At 44.7% G+C, this 18275-nt stretch overlaps 1 protein-coding gene and 1 long non-coding RNA gene across 6 annotated transcripts in view; one reads left to right on the top strand and one right to left on the bottom strand.

Annotated features, from left to right (window-relative positions):
- The window catches only part of RP1L1 (RP1 like 1), a 112184-nt gene that overhangs the window by 7129 nt on the left and 86780 nt on the right, over nucleotides 1-18275 (top strand). Inside the window, exons 2-3 of one of the 5 annotated variants that reach the window (XM_056563828.1) lie at nucleotides 6576-6636; nucleotides 16244-16537. The exons of 1 other annotated variant lie outside the window; for it this stretch is intronic. The gene's annotated coding sequence lies outside the window, so the exon portion shown is untranslated. Of the gene's footprint in view, nucleotides 1-6575; nucleotides 6637-12235; nucleotides 12495-15909; nucleotides 16164-16243; nucleotides 16538-18275 lie in introns of those variants that run through there. 3 more of the 5 variants (XM_056563829.1, XM_056563831.1, XM_056563830.1) reach the window with 3 other exon arrangements.
- LOC130361172 (uncharacterized) lies at nucleotides 10525-12113 on the bottom strand. Its single transcript, XR_008890894.1, has 3 exons — nucleotides 12004-12113; nucleotides 11419-11699; nucleotides 10525-10990 (listed from the first exon to the last, which is right to left on the bottom strand). It is a non-coding gene; the product is annotated as an uncharacterized LOC130361172 (long non-coding RNA).

Here is an 18275-nt window from a genome sequence, read left to right as displayed (position 1 = left end):
CTGCAGAGCCACGCTAACTGAAGACAGATTGACTTGGACTGACTTGACTATGGCAGACTATGACTGACTTCACCCCTTCTGTAGCTTACCAGGCTTTGACTTCACCTTTGGGGTACTGGACTTTAGGAGCCGTGGCTGCGTGGTAGACTTTAGCACTCTTTATGATTCCGGACATACACCTAGGACTTGACCTTACTGCAACTCAGCATACAATAGCATAAGAGTCAACTTCCAGCTGACTTAAAAAGAACAATGTTTTCCAGTGGAGTACCCCTTTAAGGACTCATCCGTCAAGTCCCTTCCCATAGACTTGCATTGAGGGGGCGGGCCGTGACATCATGAGGGGGCAGGGCTATGACGTCACGAGCTCCCAGCGCCGGCTCCAGTGTTCGGAACAGTTTGTTCCAAACGCTGAGCAGCAGAGTACCCCTTTAACCTCTTCAGGACGCTGGGCGTATGCATAAGCCCTGCATCCCGAGTCCTTAAGGACATGGGGTGTATGCATACACCCGTTTGAATTCCGGTCCCCGCCGCTAGCCGGTTGGGGACCGGACCGGGATGCCTGCTGAAATCATTCAGCAGGCATCCCGGCACATCGTCGAGGGGGGTCCTGACGGCGATCGCAGACATGCGATTTTCTGCTATTCCAGGCTGATCGGATCTCTGGTGACCTGATCACCCAGAAAATAGGGATGATCGGAGCTCTCAGTGACAGCCCCGATCATCCTGAGGGCTAGGAGCGCGGTCGCAGTGCTGCAATCTCCTCCTATCCCCTGCCATTGGTCAGAACTGATTCTGACCAATGGCAGCTCAGGACAGTGGGTTGCCATGGCAACCCCCCGTTCTGCCCACCCCTGGATGTCGAGCAGAACGGGGGGAGAAGATGGAGGCCGATACATGAGAAGAAGATGGCGTGGGGACCGCAGATCGTCGCTGGAGACAGGTGCAGGTAGGGAAACTACGGTGGGGGGGGGGGGGGGAAGGATGGGGGCAGTAAGCAATATTCACTGCTGCCCTTCCTAGTGGGTGCCAAACTGCAACTCCCAGCATGCCCAGACAGCAAAGGCTGTCTGGGCATGCTGGGAGTTGTAGTTTTGCAACATCTGGAGGGTCACAATTTGGAGACCACTGTTACAGTGGTGCCCAAACGGTAGCCCTCCAGATGTTGCGAAACTACAACTCTCAGCATGCCTAGACTGCCCAGGCATGCTGGGAGTTGTAGTTCTGTAACATCCGTCCCTTCAGATTTTGCTATTTTCTTGAAATTTTTGAAAATTGCTGCTCTACTTTGAAGCCCTCTAATTTTTTCAAAAAGTAAAAATATGTCCATTTTATGATGCCAACATGAAGTGGACATATTGTATTTGTGAATAAAAATGTAATTTAAATTTAATATAACATTTATTTGGAATATCCATTTTCCTTACAAGCAGAGAGCTTCAAAGTTAGAAAAATGCAAAATTTTCGAAATTTTCATGAAATTTTGGGATTTTTCACCAAATAAGAATGCAAGTAACGCCGAAAATTTACCACCAAAATAAAGTAGAATATGTCACGAAAAAACAATCTCAGAATCAGAATATTTGGTAAAAGCGTTTTAGAATTATTAATGTGTAAAGCGACGGTGGTCAGAATTGCGAAAAAGGGCTCAGTCCTTAAGGTGAAAAAGTGCTGCGTCCTTAAGGGGTTAAGGACTCAGCTTTTTTTGCACATCTTACCGCTGTCACTTTTAGCATTAATAACTCTGGGATGCTTTTACTTTTCATTCTGATTCCGAGACTGTTTTTCCGTGACATATTCTACTTTGACATAGTGGTAAATTTCCGTTGTTACTTGGATCCTTTCTTGGTGAAAAATCCCCAAATTTTTCACGAAAATTTTAAAATTACAATTTTTCAGGGACCAGTGAAGTTTGAAGTGGATTTGAGGGGCCTTTCTGTGAGGAATACCCCATAAATGAACCATTCTAGAAACTGCACCCCTTAAAGTATTCAAAATGACATTCAGAAAGTTTTTTAGCCTTTAGTTTCACAAGAATAGCAGCAAAGTGGAGCAGAAAAATACAAATCTGCAATTTTTACACTCGCATGTTCTCGTAGCTTAGTTTTTTTAATTTTTTAAAGTGGTATAAGGAGAAAAAGCCCCCCAAAATTTGTAGCCCAATTTCTCTTGAGTATGGAAATACCTCATATGTTGACATAAAGTGCTCTGCGGGCGCACAACATGGCTCAAGAGGGAAAGAGCAACTTTGGAGAGCGAATTTTGCTGTCATGGTTTTTGGGGGCCATGTTCCATTTAGCCCCCATGGTGCCAGAACAGCAAAAAAAAAAAAATCATGGCACACTATTTGGGAAACTACACCTCTCAAGGAACATAACAAGGGGTATAGTGAGCCTTAAAGGGATTCTCCGGTGCTTACACATCTTATCCCCTATCCAAAAGGATAGGGGATAAGATTCCTGATCGCGGGGGTCCCGCAGCTGGGGACCCCCGGGAGCATGCACGCGGCACCCCGTTTGTAATCAGTCCCCGGAGCGTGTTCGCTCCGGGTCTGATTATGGTCGACCGCAGGGTCGGCGGCGTGTAACGTCACGCCTCTGCCCCCGTGTGACGACACGCTCCGCCCCTCAATGCAAGCCTATGGGAGGGGGCGTGATAGCTATCACGCCCCCTCCCATAGGCTTGCATTGAGGGGCGGAGCGTGATAAGATGTGTAAGCACCGGAGTACCCCTTTAACACCTCACAGGTGTTTGACAATTAAAGTTGGAGTTTAAAATGGAAAATTAGATTTTTAACACTAAAATGATGGTGTTACCCCTTTTTCACAAGGGGTATAAGAAGAAAGTGCCCCCCAAAATGTTAACCCCTTAAGGACTCGGCGTTTTTCCGTTTTTGCATTTTCATTTTTTCCTCATCACCTTCTAAAAATCATAGAAAGCTGCCATCACGCTTTCAATTTTGCACCTAAAATTCCATATGATGGCTTACTTTTTGCGCCACCAATTCTACTTTGCAGTGACATTAGTCATTTCACCCAAAATACACGGCGAAACAGAAAAAAAAATCATTGTGCGACAAAATTGAAGAAAAATTTTCATTTTGTAACTTTTGGGGGCTTCCGTTTCTACACAGTGCATGATACCCTACTTACCGTATTTATCGGCGTATAACACGCACTTTTTAGGCAAAAATGTTTAGCCTAAAGTCTATGTGCGTGTTATACGCCGATACACCCCCAGGAAAGGCAGGGGAGAGAGGCCGTCGCTGCCTGCTTCTCTCCCCCTGGCTATCGGCGCCGCTGCCCGATCTGTCCCCCTGACTATCGGTGCCGGCGCCCCACTGCCGGCGCCGATAGCCAGGGGGAGAGAAGCGGCGCCGACAGCCAGGGGGAGAGAAGGGGCAGCGGCACCCATTGCCGGTGCCGCTGCCCCGTTGCCTCCCCCATCCCCGGTGGCATAATTACCTGGGTCGGGTCCGCGCTGCTGCAGGCCTCCGGCGTGCGTCCCCTGCGTCGTTGCTATGCACGGCGCGGCTCACTGACGTCATGCGCCGCGCAGCACATAGCAACGGCTCTAGACCCCAGGAAAGGCAGGGGGAGAGAAGCGGTCAGCGACGGCCTCTCCCCCCCTGCCTTTCCTGGGGGTATATCGGGGTATACACGCGCACACACGCACCCTCATTTTACCATGGATATTTGGGTAAAAAACTTTTTTCACCCAAATATCCTTGGTAAAATGAGGGTGCGTGTTATAGGCCGGTGCGTGGTATACCCCGATAAATACGGTATATAGGTTGGATATTGTCGTACGTCGGAAAAAAATCATAACTACATGCAGTAAAATTTATATGTTCAAAATTCTCATCTTCTAACCCCTATAACTTTTTTATTTTTCCGTGTACGGGCCGGTATGAGGGCTCATTTTTTTATCGGTACCATTTTTGTATTGATCGGACTTTTTGATCGCTTTTTATTCATTTTTTCATTATATAAAAAGTGACCAAAAATACACTATTTTGGACTTTGGAATTTTTTTGCGCGTACGCCATTGGCCATGCAATTTAATTAATGATATATTTTTATAGTTCAGACATTTTCGCAAGTGGTGATACCACATATGTTTATTTTTATTTACACAGTTTTTTTTATGGGAAAAGGGGGGTGATTAAAACTTTTAATAGGGAAGGGGTTAAATGACCTTTGTTAACACACTGATCTCCTATGCTGATCCCTGCAAAGCCATAGCTTTGCACAGATCAGTCAGATAGGGGCTCGATTGCTCAAGCCTGTAGCTCAGGCTTGGAGCAATCAATCGACGATCGGATGCCGCGGAGAGAAATAAGGAGACCTCCGCCTGCGTCCCAGCTGATCGGAACATCGCAATTTTATTGCGATGTCCCTATCAGCCCGACTGAGCTGCCGGGAACCATTTACTTTCGTTTTCAGACGCGGCGGTCGACTTTGATTGCCGTGTCTGAAGGGTTAACAGCGCGTTAGCAGCCGGGACCGACCCGGTTTGATGCGGGGTCACGGCACGACCCCGTTTTTCACACCGAGATCGGGCTTAGGGAGTACAGGTACGCCCTAAGTCCTTAAGAGGTTAAACCCCATTTCTTCTGAGTATGGAAATACCCCATATGTGGACGTTAAGTGCTCTGCTGGCGCACTACAATGCTCAGAAGAGAAGGAGCAAAACTTGGCTTTATGAAAGAGAATTTTAGAGACATCCCTCTTATCCTTTTACCTGACCAGCAACAGGTTTTCATGGGAAAAGGCACAGGACTCACCCCGGGGGATAGGAGCGTGAAGGGGATGGGGCAGAAGGCCTCTTTGATTCTTCCGGACTGTCCCACCAGTCACCCCCTGCCGTTGCAAAACGCGTCAGACGTTCCCATCTGTATTGTGACTCCTTGCCAAGGAAAATAAAGCAAGTTTTAAACTGCACTTCCCAGCACCGGACATCTTCTTCTTTGAACAGCTGCACAATATACCAGAAAACTTGTGCTGCCATTGGCCCAACGGATGCTCTTTTAGTGTTATGGCTAGCAAAGATCATCCTAATATATTTTTTTTCTAGTCTATTCGTTTTTTTAGGGGTAGCTGCTATGTAACTCTTCCACATCTGATCTAGTTGGCTCATAGTTCTTCCCTGTGAAGTCCTTGTAACTGTATTTCGAACTTGGTGCAAAGCGTTTACCAAAAATTCATATCTTGCTGGGGCTGGAAAAAACATAACTATAGTACCTAGCACTGGTGCTTTGCAGCTCCTTTTCGGCTCCATCCGGTCCCCTGATATTCTCTCTTTTTTCTGCTTCTTAGACGAGTGATTGGAGCAGCATCTGTGTGTTCAGACTCTAACCGATCATGAGGCGGCAGAAGTGCATGCTTAGTGCATTCTCTGTGGCAACACAAAAAGAGAAACACAGCCGCACATCCACCATTTGTAATTTGATCTACTTGCTTCTCAGCATAATTTCAAAAACTAACAGGTTGTTAGTATACATTTTGATCAAAAAGTACAAGCCCACTCGCCACGTCAAGGCCACCTCGTTAGAGTGTGTTCCTAACCTGACACTGGCGTAGCCCCCGGCGGCGACCAATGCCTCCGAGACCCCATGCCCAAAGGGGGGAGTGACCCAGTGGCCAGGCAGCCCCACTACTGCCCGACCAAGCCCCTGGCTCCGGGCCACTCCCCCCCACAGACTAAGCATCACAGAAACAATGGCCGCCACAGAGAACCACACCAGTATGACCTACCATGTGCTCACTGCCAGAGGGTTGGGAGAATGGTTGGAGGAAACCCTGCTAATTAAAAACGCCTGGGCCAAATAGGTGGAGTGGAGTGCTGGCTGTGGAAGAAGGGAGAGACTACAAATGTGCAACACAAAGAGAGAAACACAGCCGCACATCCACCATTTGTAATTTGATCTATTTGCTTCTCAGCATAATTTAAAAAACTAACAGGTTGTTATTATACATTTTGATCAAAAAGTACAAGCCCACCCGTCACGTCAAGGCCACCTCCTTAGAGTGGGTCCCTAACCTGACACTAGCGTAGCCCCCGGCAGCGACCACTGCCTCAGAGACCCCATGCCCAAAGGGGGGAGTGACCCAGTGGCCAGGCAGCCCCACTACTGCCCGACCAAGCCCCTGGCTCCGGGCCACTCCACAGACAAAGCATCACAGAAACAACGGCCGCTGATACTGGCTCTGTGTCATGTGATCTGGACAGGCTTACAATTTATGGCCTCATAGACACAGAGTGGGCAGCCTGTTCTTTCTCTTCTTGGATACAGGAAGAAGAGATAAAACCGGGGTACCGAACGGAGCCGAAAAGAAGCTCCCGTAGTCAAGGAATAGGGAAGAATAGTTTGTTTTTTTTACTCCAACAGGATATACATTTTTGCGAATTGTCGAAAAACCCCTTTTAATTTCCCGTGATTTCGTTTTCTGCAGTCTTGTGTTTGTCTTTAGGTCTTAATGCCCACTTGTTCTGCTAGGAAAAGCTTGTAAACCAGGCTTAACATAGCAATATTTGCAGGGACAATTAGTCATATTCTGCATCTTTCGTGACAGCCATCATCATTCGTTTGTGCCATCATCCATTCCATCATCATCCAATTCTTGTCGTCTATTGGTGAGTTTCTCTTCTTGTTAGTTTTTACCTGACATCTTTAATAAATGCTTTGTATGTTCTTTTCTCGTGACTGTCAGCTTGTCATTACATCGGTCCCTTCTGTACATCCTGTGGTTATATGTTAGGCTCCGGGAAGGATGACCAGTTCTGCTGTCCTGTGACCAACTAGCGACACTTAGTTATTATGTTAAAATAAACTGGAGTTTCTATTTGTAAATATTCATTGGGGAGTCCAGATAGAATATACTGTGTAAATCCAGGGGTAAGTATGGATGCAGGGGGTATCACCATGACTGCTTGAACACTTGGATTTACTACAAATGCTTTGTACAGGGGTGGGTGTAGTAAATATGTTGCAGATTTCTAGTTTTGCAATTCATGTCATATGGTTAGAACATACGAGTCAATTAGAATGTTTTTTTTTTGACATGCTGAAATTTTTATTGGTTGGGGTCTGAGAAATGATGACGAGAATGAACAGGCTGCACGGTTCTCTCCTAGCTCTGTAGTCCTGGCCACATAGACTTGCATTGTAAGCCTCTCCAAGTCACGTAGGAATAAAGTAGAAAATTTAGGACTTCTCAGATGGCGCCTTCCCAGGTAGAAAAATCTGTCACAATAGGTTTAAATGGCAATCTTTTATTGGTAATTCAGGTGCAACTTAAAAGTTTTGATCCCGGACCGGGTTCTTCGTCACACATTGCCTGATGAAGAACCTGGTCAGGGTTCGAAACTTTTAAGTTGCACCTGAATTACTAATAAAAGATTGCGATTTTAACCTACTGTGGCAGATTTTTCGATCTGGGAAGGCGCCATCTGAGAAGTCCTAAATTTTCTACTTTATTCCTACTTATCATACCGGACCTGGAGGTCACGGTCAAGGACACCAAGGCTGCTACCCCTCTGGAGACACCTCCAAGTGAGTCTACATGTCTACTAAGGTGTTGTACTCTGAGTACAACACCCTATGGTAAGGTGCATTACTTGGCACACATCATTCCAGTTATCACAGTATTTCATTAGGAGCGCACCTCTTTTTTCAATTTTTCCTTTTAGATGTCCAAGTCACGTGACACAGAGCCAGTAGAGGACGCGCTAAACATGCACTTCTCCCAGTTCGTGATCGAAACTTTTGATATGTCTCTACAACATATCAATTTTTTTTCAATGACATTTAAAGTGTACCTGTTGTCAACAAAAATGTTTTATAAAATGTAGATAATACCATTATATGTATATTTGTAATATACATTGGTAAAAAAAATGTGTATATTTTTGGGTGAAAAAATGCTGTCCCTGCAGCTATTGTCTGTGTGTCTCTATGAGGAGTCCAAAAACAGGAAGTGAGGGTAGGACAGGGTAGGTATTCTGGCCACTTGCAGATACCAATAGGGGGAGCTCAAGAACCTATTGCATACTGTGAATTCAATAATAATACCAATAATAACACAGTATGCTGTAGGCCAGTTTTTTCCAAACTGTGTGTCTCTGGCTGTTGCAAAACTTAAACTCCTAGCTTGGAGTTAAAGTTTTGCAACAGCAGGAGAAACACAGTTTGGAAAAAAACTCCTTTAGGTACCTAAACTGCCCCTAGGGGTGGCCAAGTATACATCTTCATAACGTTTGAAAATGGCTCCATAGAGAGAAGAAACGTTGCTTGTTGACTGGATATGATGGAATAAATACACCTTTGCTGATTCTTGGAGTGCTGCGTCTCTTGGTTGGATAGACTTGGGAGGAACCTTGATCTTTTCTTTTGGACGCTGGCACCCACTGCACTTTCATTTTTTCTGGATAGTGCTGCACATTTGGCTTTTTTACACATATATATATATATATATATATATATATATACACACACAAAAAAGGGGGGAGAGAGCTGGCCCTGTAAAGAGGACTTTAAGTCCTGGGTGGGTGCTCAGCTTCAACGGGTTCAAACTCCAAAACCCTCCATCGACATAGTCCAAAGAAGGAAGCGGCACTCCAAAGTACAAGAAAATTGGTGGCTTTATTCACCCATCAAGTAAATGCGACGTTTCAGCCTCACCATTAGGCCTTTCTCAAACAATACATCAGTGTTACATCTCTTCCTTATATATGGTGGTCCATAGTGACATCACAGGTTCATTAACATCAATTAAATAAGATTACATCAAAATACAGACAACTGTATACATTAGTGTCTCCATATACAAATTATACAGATATTCAATCCATAATGCATGTAATAATTTAGTGCCTATCATCATGTTACATCGTCTAAAAACATAAGTGCCACATATAAACAATACATCCCGTCATATATATATGTCACGATGCCGGCTGGCAGGAGGTGGATCCTCTGTGCCAGAGAGGGATTGGCGTGGACCGTGCTAGTGGACCGGTTCTAAGTTACTACTGGTGTTCACCAGAGCCCGCCGCAAAGCGGGATGGTCTTGCAGCGGCGGTAGTAACCAGGTCGTATCCACTAGCAACGGCTCAACCTCTCTGACTGCTGAAGATAGGCGCGGTACAAGGGAGTAGACAAAAGCAAGGTCGGACGTAGCAGAAGGTCGGGGCAGGCAGCAAGGATCGTAGTCAGGGGCAACGGCAGGAGGTCTGGAACACAGGCTAGGAACACACAAGGGAACGCTTTCACTAGGCACAAGGGCAACAAGATCCGGCGAGGGAGTGCAGGGGAAGTGAGGTATACATAGGGAGTGCACAGGTGAAGACACTAATTGGAACCACTGCGCCAATCAGTGGCGCAGTGGCCCTTTAAATCACAGAGACCCGGCGCGCGCGCGCCCTAGGGAGCGGGGCCGCGCGCGCCGGGACAGGACCGAGGGAGAGCGAGTCAGGTACGGAAGCCGGGATGCGCATCGCGAGCGGGCGCCACCCGCATCGCGAATCACATCCCGGCTGGAGGCGGTATCGCAGCGCACCCGGTCAGTGGATCTGACCGGGGCGCTGCCGTAGCGAGGATGTTGCGAGCGCTCCGGGGAGGAGCGGGGACCCGGAGCGCTCGGCGTAACAATATATATATATATATATATATATATATATATATATATATATATAATGGTATTCTTTACATTATATAAAAAGTTTTTGTTGTCGACAGGTACACTTTAAAATGATACAATTCTGGCCACTTGCAGATACCAATAGGGGGAACTCAAGAACCTATTGCATACTGTCAATTCAATAATTATACCAATAATAACACGGTATGCTGTAGGCCAGTTTTTTCCAAACTGTGTGTCTCCGGCTGTTGCAAAACTAAAACTCCTAGCATGCCCGGACAGCCGAAGGCTGTCCAGGCATGCTTGGAGTTTTAGTTTTGCAACAGCAGGAGAAACACAGTTTGGAAAAAAACTCCTTTAGGTACCTAAACTGCCCCTAGTGGTGGCCAAGTATACATCTTCATAAGACTGACAATAGGTAACCTTCAGTTTATTTATGTTTCTAACTGTTCGCTGGATATAATGAAAACTCTGACCACTTCTAGCTTTTGCTGGACAACTGGAGGTCGGCCACAGCGTTTATTTAATAACCATTAAAATAAACCATTTATATCCAAACTTCTGATTGAACACTCTCAGAGGTAAGCAGTCAGCCGGCCGCCCTCTTTGACGGGCATCACACTCTACTCTCCAGGAAAATCTCCTCCAAATTTCTCCTCCGCCACGCTGTGACTTAGCCTAAAAGAGAACAACATTAAAACGGGGAACCAAAACCACAACCCGCTCCATATCACCAGATCCCAAGGTCACAAAGACCCAACAGGCACTATTCAGTCGAATAGCCCTAAAAGTCCCACGGGACACACCTATAGCCAAGGAATAAAACACCGACACAAATTATCATAAATTTTTTATTTTTTTTTAACATCAACTGTTACAAATATATAGATATTTTTTAATTTTTTTTATATAAAACCAAAACATAACGTAAAAAGGGGTGGGTGGGCGGGAATCTTCACACTTGCCGGGGACTCCACAAAGAGGAAGCCGGAAGCCCCGGCAACACATTTTATCCCCTATTACTACTCCTCCCCTTCCTGTTAACCTAGCCTATTCCTGTACTCCTACACTTATAAGTTCCAACCCTATTTCTCCAGCTCCTCATTCAATTTTCTTATAACTTTATTTAACCCCCCTTTGTCAGTCCGAGACGCCGCCTCCTAAACGGCGCGGCGTCGAATAAGCTTGAAAATGGCTCCATAGAGAGAAGAAACGTTGCTTGTTGACTGGATATGATGGAATAAATACACCTTTGCTGATTCTTGGAGTGCTGCGTCTCTTGGTTGAATAGACTTAGGAGGAACCTTGGATGCTGGCACCCACTGCATCTTCATTTTTTCTGGATAGTGCTGCATATTTGACAAAAAAAAAAAAATTATATATATATATATATATATATATGTAAAATGGTATTATTTACATTATATAAAAAGTTTATGTTGACGACAGGTACACTTTAAAGTGATATAATTCTGGCCACTTGCAGATACCAATAGGGGGAGCTCAAGAACCTATTGCATACTGTGAATTCAATAATAATACCAATAATTACACAGTATGCTGTAGGCCAGTTTTTTTTTTCAAAACTGTGTGTCTCCGGCTGTTGCAAAACTAAAACTCCTAGCATGCCCGGACAGCCTTCGGCTGTTATAGTTATAGTTTTGCAACAGTAGGAGACATACTTTTTGGAAAGCACTCCTTTAGGCACCTAAACTGCCCCTAGTGGTGGCCAAGTATACATCTTCATAAATAATCATGGCATGTCATGTCCCCCTACTTTTTCCTGTAGGGGATGCATCAAAAAAAAAAAAAAAACCTTCAGAAGTAAAGGCATATGTTGTTTTTGTCTCTTTGATGGTCCTCTGAGCCCATTGTGGTGTCTTCTTCGTCTGCAGCTAGTGCGATGCCTCAGCTTCGTCTGACAAAATCCTCTCTGCTGAGTCAGCACTACAAGCTGTCACAAGTCGATCACTTAAATATCAGTCATTCAGCTCCATACAGGGGCACAATGGTTGGAGAAAACATATTTATGGGATTACGCACAATCACATGCTTCGCCTGAAAGGAGAGAAGTGACAGCACTTTATCCTTGTTATCTCTCACAGACGCGTAGAACATACATTAGGAGAAAGTCAGTGACACACTTAGGGGGAGATTTATCAAAAGTTGCCCAGTTGCCCATAGCAACCAATCAGATTGCTTCTTTCATTTTCCACAGGCCTCTTTAGAGGCCTGTGGAAAATGAAAGAAGCAATCTGATTGGTTGCTATGGGCAACTGCACCACTCTTCCTCTGCACCGGTTTTGATAAATCTCCCCCTTAGTGTGTAAATCTTGGGGAAAATCCGAAAAATTCTTCTGACCGGAGTCTCGGAAATTCTATTCGCTTCCATAGTTGCATTTATCTTACAAGGGTTGTCTCTCGATATGAACCCCCCTGTCAGTATAGACTATGGGGGAGATTTATCAAAACCTGTACAGAGGAAAACTTGCCCAGTTGCCCATAGCAACCAATCAGATCGCTTCTTTCATTTTCATGAAGGCCTGTGAAAAATGAAAGCAGTGATCTGATTGGTTGCTATGGGCAACTGGACAGCGTTTCCTCTGCACAGGTTTTGATAAATCTCCCCCTACATAGTCAGACATTATAGCCAGCAATAAGCTGTTCTGGTGGACCCAGCGCATCCATGCACGTGTCCTCTGCTTCTTCTGCATAGTAATGCATGCTCAAATGGACACATTTTCTCAGTGTGGAGAGCGGAAAAAAGCTGCTGCCAGACACCTTCATTGAGAACAATATAGCACTTGGATACACCAAGTGGCTGATGTATCCCCTTGTAATCTAAGGCTGAGGGTATGTCCTAGCCTCAGTCACTATTGTCCCTCCCAACGTGCAGGAGAAGCTGTCATCAGGAGCGAGGGAGACAGTCAGGAGAGAGCCTTAAGGAGAGAGCCTTAGGAGACAGCCTTAAGGAGAGAGCCCTGCACCACTGCTGGGGCGCTGGCATATGTAGGAGTGGGGAGGACGAGTGTACACCCAGGCCCTGCTCTTGCCCAGGTGGCACATCCAGCCAGCCCCAGGCCCCTTGCTGCACCTCCTGTCACCTTTCCTCCTACTGCACCTCCTGTCACCCTCCCTCCTACTGCACTCCTGTCACCCTCCCTCCTACTGCACTCCTGTCACCCTCCCTCCTACTCCACTCCTGTCATCCTTCCTCCTACTGCACCTCCTGTCACCCTCCCTCCTACTGCACTCCTGTCACCCTTCCTCCTACTGCACCTCCTGTCCCCCTCCCTTCTACTGCACTCCTGTCACCCTCCCTCCTACTGCACTCCTGTCACCCTCCCTCCTACTGCACTCCTGTCACCCTCCCTCCTACTGCACTCCTGTCACCCTTCCTCCTACTGCACCTCCTGTCACCCTTCCTCCTACTGCACCTCCTGTCACCCTTCCTCCTGCTGCACTCCTGTCACCCTCCCTCCTACTGCACTCCTGTCACCCTCCCTCCTACTGCACTCCTGTCACCCTTCCTCCTACTGCACCTCCTGTCACCCTTCCTCCTGCTGCACTCCTGTCACTATCCTTCTTGCTGAAACTCTTGTCGCTCTTCCTCCTGCTGCAACTCCTGTCACCCTCCCTACTGTTGCACCTCCTGTCACCCTCCCTATTGCTGCACCTCCTGCCATGCACCTTCCTGCTGTAAATGTCCCTCCTGCTACACCTCTTGTCACTGCTGTTACCCTATTTCCTGCTGTACCTCCTGTCACTGCTGTCACCCTCTCTCCTGCTGTACCTCCTGTCACTGCTGTCAGCCTCCCTCCTGCTGCACCTCCTGTCACGCACCTTTCTGCTGCACCTCCTGTCACGCTCCTTTCTGCTGCACCTCCTGTCACGCTCCTTTCTGCTGCACCTCCTGTCACGCACCTTTCTGCTGCACCTCCTGTCACGCTCCTTTCTGCTGCACCTCCTGTCACGCACCTTTCTGCTGCACCTCCTGTCACGCACCTTTCTGCTGCACCTCCTGTCACGCTCCTTTCTGCTGCACCTCCTGTCACGCTCCTTTCTGCTGCACCTCCTGTCACACACCTTTCTGCTGCACCTCCTGTCACGCACCTTTCTGCTGCACCTCCTGTCACGCTCCTTTCTGCTGCACCTCCTGTCACGCTCCTTTCTGCTGCACCTCCTGTCACGCACCTTTTGGCTGCACCTCCTGTCACACTCCTTCTTGCTGCACTTCCTGTCACCCTCTCTCTTAAAAAGTATGACATTTAAAAAAATAAATATAATCTCTTCCCCAATAAAAATTGAAATCATTACCTTTTCTCATTCCCCCGCCAAAAAAAAAAAAGAATAAACATATTTGTCCAAACAATTAAATGATCACACTCCTGATCCCACACAATAAATGCAAAAAAAATGCAGTAAATGAACACGCTCATTCTTTCTGCGGATTCTGCACGGAATGCATAGCCGTCTATGTGGTCCTAGAGCCGTGTTAGAGCCGTGTTAATGCCGACGCTTGCAGTTTGCGGAATGTCCGCATGGAGATTCTCGGCGCGGACATTCCGACATGTGAACATAACCTAACAGTCACTACCTACAATATTGGACTGATCCAATTAACTGTCTAAGGCTCCTTTCACACTATATATTGGTCTGTTTTAACCCCTTAACGACCATGGACGTAAATGTACGTCCTGGTTTGGCAGGACTTCCCGCACCAGGACGTATATTTACGTCCTGTGTATGACCACGAGCATCGGAACGGTGCTCGTGTCATACATGGCAGGTTCTGGCTGCTAGTAGCAGCCGGGGACCCGCCCGTAATGGCCGACATCCGCGATCGCGCAGATGTCCGCCATTAACCCCTCAGATGCCGTGATCAATACAGACCACTGCATCTGCGGCAGTGCGGTACTTTGAATGGATGATCGGATCGCCTTACATTGCTGCCGCGGCGATCCGATCATCCAGCATGGCGGCCGGAGGTCCCCTCACCTGGCTCAGGCCGTCTCCTGGGGTCTTCTGCTCTGGTCTGAGATCGAGCATACCAGAGCAGAAGATGGCTGATAATGCTGATCAGTGCTATGTCCTATATATAGCACTGAACAGTATTAGCAATCAAAGGATTGCTACAGATAGTCGCTTATGGGGACATAAAAAGTGTTTAAAAAAAGTTGAATAATGTAAAAATAAAAAGTAAAAAAAAAAGTGAAAAATCCGCTCCCCCAATAAAACTGAAAATTGTCAGTTTTTCCCATTTTACCCCCAAAAAGCGTAATTTTTGTTTTTATAAACATATTATAAACATATTTGGTATTTCCGCATGCGTAAATGTCCGAACTATCAAAATATAATTTTAAATTTAACGTAAAAAATTTAAAAAGTAAAAAAAATGCTGCTTTTTTTGTCACATTTTATTAAAAAAAAATAATAAAAAATTATCTAAAAGTTTTATATATGCAAATGTGGTATTGATAAAAAGTACAGATGACGGCGCAAAAAATGAGCCCTCATACCTCCCTATATACGGAAAAATGAAAAAGTTATAGGTGGTCAAAATAGGGCGATTTTAGATGACTGATTTTGTACAAAAAGTTTTAGATTTTTTTTTAGCAGTACAAAAATATGAAAGTATCTAGCCATGGGTATCATTTTAATCGTATTGACCCACAGAATAAAGAACACATATAATTTTTACCGTAAAGTGTATAGTGTGAAAACAAAACCATCCAAAATGCACAAAATTGTGGTTTTCATTTAAATCTCCTCCCTAAAATTTTTTTTTTGGGTTCGCCGTATATTTTATGGTAAAATGAGAGGTTTCATTACAGAGTACAATTGGTCACGCAAAAAACAAGCCCTTATATGAATCTGTAGATGGAAATATAAAGGAGTTATGGATTTTAGAAGGCAAGGAGGAAAAAACGAAAACGCTAAAATAAAATTGGCCTGGTCCTTAAGGTGAAAATGGGCTTGGTCCTTAAGGGGTTAAAGACCTGTTTCAATGTCCTGTTAAGAAAACCCTTAAAAACAGAAGTTAAACGGCCATTACAAAATCCAATTCAAGTCTATAAGATTTCTTGATTATCCGTTATCACCCGTTATAGCCCTTTATGAATAACGAATGTTTTTCATAACGGGTGATAACGGATAATCAAAAAATCACATAGACTTGAATGGGATTTTTGTAATGGACGTTTTTAAGGGTTTTCTTAACGGGACATTGTAACGGGTCTTTAAAATGGAGCAACATATAGTGTGAAAGGATACTTAGCTAACTGTGGACCAAACCAATGCACAGTCACTACCTACATTTATGGACTGATCCAACTCATTAGTACATAAACATATGAAATGATCTCCTTCTGCTTGACCGATTCCAGCCAGATTTAATAGGGTTGTGTATCCCCCTTATATGTTATTATGTTACATTTGAAACAAATCTTTTAAGGCATTTTCAAGTTATCACAGGGTAATAGTAGACCTCGACACGTTCAGACGAAAACAGGAGATAGCCATGTAAGTCAGTGGCAGTCAATCTCAGAGAACAGGGAGGAAATGGTCTCACTAACCCTATTAGTTAATTATCTGTCCTACAGATGGCTCTCCATGTAATCCTCTTTGCATTCATCATAATCCATTTCAAAGTGACCACTCAGAAAGAATCAGATTCCTTTTTTCGTATGGATCAGCAAAGATGTCAAGTGACAGAACCGGGGAGCGTTACTGGATCCTAACAATGGCTCGCTGAATGGTTCTGATTTGGATCCTGAGGATCAACCTTATTTGTCTCCCTTAAGAATGGGCCAAGGATTGCATGTTTGGAGATGAACGACTATGAAGTGTATCTCTGAGCAATGGGGAACTAGGTTACCAATGCGGCTATAAACCAGGTATCATTTTTTTTAAATCAGGGATATATATAACATTTTGTGCTGTGACATAAAGGGTCATCCAGATAAATAAAACCTATGACATAAATAACATGTGGTGCTTACATAAGACAGTATTTCTCAACCAGCATGCCTCGAGCTGTCACAAAACTACAACTCCCAGCATGCCTGGACAGCCGAAGGCTGGTTGAGAAACACTGACATAAGATCCATAAGTCTATGTTCACACAGGAGAATTATTGCAGAAACATACATATAAGGGCAGACAAATGTCTTAGTATTTTTCTGCTCTCTAGATGCTAACTAGCATGAAACCTAAGGGGTAAACTAAACACACGCAAGAAATCTTCCGTGTGTTTAGTTTACCCCTTAGGTTTCATGCTAGTTAGCATCTAGAGAGCAGAAAAATACTAAGACATTTGTCTGCCCTTATATGTATGTTTTTTATGTCTTACTATTTTTTGTTTCATTTTTATGCATTCATTTTTTTTATTATTTTAGTTTTTTTTTGTTGCAAATAAATAAAAGTGTCAAAGTAAAACAACAAAAACAAACAAAAGAAAACCGAAACGAAGTTATATATTTATGTTGCTTTTGATCTTTTCCCTTCTTGTTTTATATTAGGGATAGTTCTTAAATAATTATATTAAATAATAAATGTTAAATAATACTATTAAACAATATTACATTTGGGCAAGACTGGAAGTGACGCGTTTCGGTTGAAGAACACCCTTAGTCGGACAATTATAGGTGTACCTCATCTGAAACGTGTCACTTCCTGTCCTGTCGCGTTTTTTTTAAATTTAGTTTATGTCAGTGTTTCCCAACCAGGGTGCCTCCAGCTGGTGCAAAACTACAACACCCAGCATGCCCGGACTGCCGAAGATTTATCAAAACCAGTGCAGTGGAAAAGTTGACCAGTTGCAACCAATCAGATTGCTTCTTTAATTTTTAAAAAGGCTTTTTTAAATAAGAAGTGATCTGATTGGCTGCTATGGGTAACTGGCCAGCTTTTCCTTTGCACAGGTATTGATAAATCTCCCCCATTGGGCAAAATTTTTTGTAGGTTATAGATAATGAAGTGTTTCAGGCGTGTGGCACCCTTAGTCATATGACTAAAGGTGTCAAATGCCTGAAACACGTCATTATCTTGTTCACTCACCTGTGTTGCTGATTTTATTCCAATAAATGGGACTTTGAACATTTCAACACTGGCAATCTCGCCTTATCTCTGGATTTTGGTGCTGCCATACACCTGCCGCGCTGTGGATGGGACGTCTAACCGGTGAGCTGATCCAACCATTTCATTCTTGCTTGTTGGCTTGGTCTCATCTCCATTGGGCAGCAGCAAAAAAGCCTTTGAAGGTTTGAAGGTTTTAGTACTGTCCCCTTTCAGTTTTTTCCTTATGGCTATACATATTAATGGTTTAATGGTCAATACCACCTATGGAGTGTATAACCCCCCACTGGAGGACTCAGTATGACCACGTTTTACATAGCCACTCATTGGAATGGGCACCATGTAACACTACAAATAGCCAGCCCTCTACCGCTTTCCCTGTCAATAGTTCCAGCAGGTATTATAAGGCCCCATAGCACCAATGGGGTCTGAGAATGCACCAACAAGTTTACTAGCATTTTATTAAATGTAATGTCCACCGTCATTTTGCAGCATACATTTTATAGAGGTTGTACTCTTGTTTTCACTAAAAGTGCTCCCTTCATAAAGTTAATTATA

This window comes from Hyla sarda, chromosome 3 (assembly GCF_029499605.1).
Source record: "Hyla sarda isolate aHylSar1 chromosome 3, aHylSar1.hap1, whole genome shotgun sequence".
Lineage (NCBI taxonomy): Eukaryota > Metazoa > Chordata > Amphibia > Anura > Hylidae > Hyla > Hyla sarda.
Note: the sequence above shows the minus strand (reverse complement) of the source record. Positions and strands in the feature narration are given on the sequence as shown.